The sequence below is a fragment of the Melanerpes formicivorus genome, unplaced genomic scaffold (genome assembly GCF_026170545.1).
Source record: "Melanerpes formicivorus ecotype bairdi unplaced genomic scaffold, bMelFor1.0.p_v2 SCAF_4, whole genome shotgun sequence".
Lineage (NCBI taxonomy): Eukaryota > Metazoa > Chordata > Aves > Piciformes > Picidae > Melanerpes > Melanerpes formicivorus.
Window position 1 is genome coordinate 32,885,434 of NW_027142356.1, and position 4,301 is coordinate 32,889,734.

Genomic DNA, 4,301 nt, shown 5'->3' on the forward strand with positions numbered 1-4,301 from the left:
CTGTCCCTCTACTCCACTCTGCTGAGACCCCACCTGTAATACCAAGCTCTGGAGACAACATAATAAAGAATATGGCACTGTCAGAGTGACAGAGGCCCACAAAGATGATCAGAGGGCTGGAGCTTCCATGGAAACAGTCTGAAACAGCTAGGATTGTTCAGTCTGGAGAAGAGAAGGATCTGGGGAGACCTTCTGGCAGCCTTGCAGTATTGGAAGGAGGGTACAGGAGAGCTGGAGAGAGATTTTTGACAAAAGTGTGAAGTCACAGGATGAGGCTCAATGGCTTCAAACTGGAAGAAGATGGATTTAAATTAGACTATAGGAAGAAAATCATCTCCATAAAGGTGGTGAAGAACTAGAACAGGTTGTCCAGAGAAGATGTGGAGGCTCCAAGCCTGAAAGTATTGACAACCAGCTTGAACAGAGCCTTGAGCAAGCTGGTCTAGTGGGACGTGTCCCTGCCCCCCGCAGGGGCTTGGAACTAGATGATTTTGAAGGTCTCTTCCTACCCAAGATGATGAATCCAGCTGTACTGTGGTTAGGGCAACAATATGGATTCACACTGGAACGCTGTCTGTGCAACACTATATGGTCAAAGTAGAAAAATATATTATTCCTGTCTTTTATTTCCTTCTTTGCTTTCACTTACATATCCCAAAAATTTTGGATAGGAAGATGACATTTTTCACTTCCTGTTCATGAAGATCTATGTCCTTTTCAGAGTTCCTGGTTTACTAGGAATAATTTGGGGAAATGTGGAGATGCTGGACCATCCAAAACAGTAAACAGGTTAATGAGTCACATACCTTTTTGTGTTAACTTTCAGAGTGATCAAGCTAGCCCTAATGAGTCAAAATGAATTTTCCTTTTGAATGTAATAATTACAGCTGGTTTCAGCTCCTACAGTTGATTAAAGACACTTCATATCTTTCATTGTTATTTTAACATTTATACAGTGCTTTACATCTTCAAAGCACTGCTGACATTACCTTATTAGTTCTTGCAATGCTTAGATGCAGTTTTCAATGTGCTTTTATATCATAGCCCCATTTTAATTGCTATTTAAAGCTGCATTAATTATATTTATAATGGGCCATAAAAAGAAATGTTTAGTAGGAAAGCCACTGTACCAACAATTTTTCTAATACATTTCATAACCTATAAAATATTTTGGTGTATGTGATACAGTTCAGATTTAGCCCAGTACTGAACTGTGCTATTCAGGGTTTCAGGCCTGAATTAGCATCACAGAATTTTCATTGCTGTTCCTCCAACAGTTTTCATTACTGTACTGGTGAAACTTCTTTTCTTGCTGGGTGAAATGGAAATCAGAATGAGAATAATTTTGTCTGGAAAAGATCATCAAGTCCAACCATTATCTGATTCTGACAAGGCTGCTGCTAAACCATGTCCCTCAGCATCACATCTCTGCCACTTTTCAACCCCTCCAGAGATGGGGATTCAACCATCTCCCTGAGGAGCCTGTTCCACTTAAGTTTTTACCCAGACACCCATCCCAGACTTCCCCTGATGTTGTTTCCACTCTAACTATCACTTGTTACTAGAGAGAAGAGAACAACTCCCACCCTACTCCAACCTCCTTCTACGTAGTTAAAGGAAGCAAGAACATCTCCCCTATGTCTCCTTTCCCCAGTTCCCTCAGCCGCTCCTCACCAGACCTGTTCTCCAGAGCCTTCACCTTCCTTTTCCTTCTGTGGACACACTCCAGCAGCTCAATGTCCTTGTAGTGAGGATTCCAAAATTGAACCCAGTACTCAAGGTGAGGCCTCACCAGTGCTGCATCCAGGGGACACTCACTTCTTTGGTCCTGTTGACCACACTAAATCACTGCAAAGGTTATCACTGAGGTATCAGTACTTAACTGTACTGAAAGTGTTCAAGTCCATGGGACCCGACGGGTTACACCCACGGGTACTGAGAGAACTGGCAGATGAGGTTGCTAAACCCCTCTCTATTATATTTCAAAAGTCCTGGCAGTCTGGTGAAGTCCCCACAGACTGGAAAAGGGGAAACATTGCCCCCATCTTCAAAAAGGGCAAGAAGGAGGAACCAGGGAACTACAGGCCAGTCAGTCTCACCTCTGTGCCTGGAAAGATCATGGAACAGATCCTCCTGGAGTCACTACTCGCTCAAAAGAATAGTGAAGAGGTGATTGGGAACAGTCAGCATGGCTTTGCCAAGGGCAAATCCTGCCTGACCAACCTGGTGGCCTTCTATGAGCAGGTGACAAAATTAATAGATGAGGGGCGAGCAACTGATGTCGTTTACCTGGACCTGAGCAAAGCCTTCGACACTGTCCCGCACCACATCCTGGTCTCCAAACTGGTGACACATGGGTTTGATTGGTGGACCACTAGATGGATAAGGAACTGGCTTGATGGCCGCACCCAAAGAGTGGCTGTCAATGGCTCCATGTCCCAGTGGAGGCCAGTGACAAGTGGAGTCCCTCAGGGATCAGTCCTGGGACCTATCTTATTCAACATCTTTGTGGGGGACATGGACAGTGGCATTGAGTGCACCCTCAGCAAGTTTGCTGATGACACCAAGCTGTGTGGTGCAGCAGACACGCTGGAGGGAAGGGAGGCCATCCAGAGGGACCTTGACAGGCTGGAGAGGTGGGCACAGGCCAACCTCATGAAGTTCAATAAGAGCAAGTGCAGGGTCCTGCATCTGGGTCGAGGCAATCCCAGGCACAAATACAGGCTAGGCAGTGACTGGCTGGAGGATAGCCCTGAGGAGAGAGACTTGGGGGTGCTGGTGGACAAAAAGCTCAACATGAGCTCTCAGTGTGCACTTGCAGCCCGCAAAGCCAATCAGATCCTGGGCTGCATCAGGAGAAGTGTGGCCAGCAGGTCGAGGGAGGTGATCCTCCCCCTCTACTCAGCCCTGGTGAGACCCCACCTGGAGTACTGTGTCCAGTTCTGGAGCCCCTATTACAAGAGGGATGTGGAGGTGCTGGAACGTGTCCAGAGAAGGGCCACGAGGATGATCAGAGGGCTGGAGCACCTCTCCTATGAGGACAGACTGAAGGAGTTGGGGCTGTACAGTCTGCAGAAGAGAAGGCTCCGAGGTGACCTAATTGTCGCCTTCCAGTATCTGAAGGGGGCCTACAGGAAGGCAGGGGAAGGACTTCTGAGGATCTCAGGTAGTGATAGGACTAGGGGGAATGGAATGAAGCTGGAGGTGGGGAGATTCAGGCTGGATGTGAGGAGGAGGTTCTTCACCATGAGAGTGGTGAAACCCTGGAATGGGTTGTCCAGGGAGGTGGTCGAGGCCCCGTCCCTGGGGGTGTTTAAGAGCAGGCTGGATGAGGCTCTGTCCAGCCTGATCTAGTGTGGGGTGTCCCTGCCCATGGCAGGGGGGTTGGAACTAGATGATCCTTGTGGTCCCTTCCAACCCTGAATGAAACTATGAAACTATGAAACTATGAAACTTTCACTTGCTGAAGAAAAGGTTTTTTAAAGAACCACAGAATGTTACAGATTGGAAGGGACCTCCAGAGATCATCTAGACCAAGTACCTTCCAAAACAGGTTCACCTATGGCAGGCCACACAGGAGCATGTCCAGGCGGGTTTTGAAAGTCTTCAGCGAAGGAGTCTCCATAACCTCACTGGACAACCTGTTCCCATGCTCCACCACCCTTACTGGGTCGATTGCCAATAAATATATTTGCTATCACAAAATTAGATTTGTAAATCCCTGTACTGCTGAAATCTACATGTAATTGAAATACGTCATCCAGATTGGATAGCAGCTGGGACCTGTCCCTCCTGTTTGATGCCTCTGAGCAGCAAATGTGTCAGAAAACGGTGTCAAGTGGCCAACAATATTTAATGTTAGCTCAAAATGAAAACATTTCCTTATTGTTGGTGACTGTATACTGATGATGTCACAGTTGAGCTTGATTTCATGGGTATGGATCGTTTACAACCACCAAAGTAAGAAATTACTCAGAGCTCCTGAAATTTAAGCCACTGCTACAGAACTGTGTTGCACAAGTTCCCTTAAAGGTGCACGGTGTATGTTGGCATCTCTTGGCAAAGCTTGTCCATAGTTACAGGAGAACCACTCCTTTCTGTCACCTAGTAACTTCTCAACAGTCAACATCAACTCAAAGTTCCTGAGCTAGACTTCAACTTGTCAGTGTGCATGGAAAACAGTGCCTGTGAAAACACTCTTTAGGCTACAAACACCAGACAGTGTAATAGTCTGAACCAAGAACAGCAACTTGTGGAAGTGTTTCAGCAGTGTAGTAGAATATTCTGAACATAAAATGGAA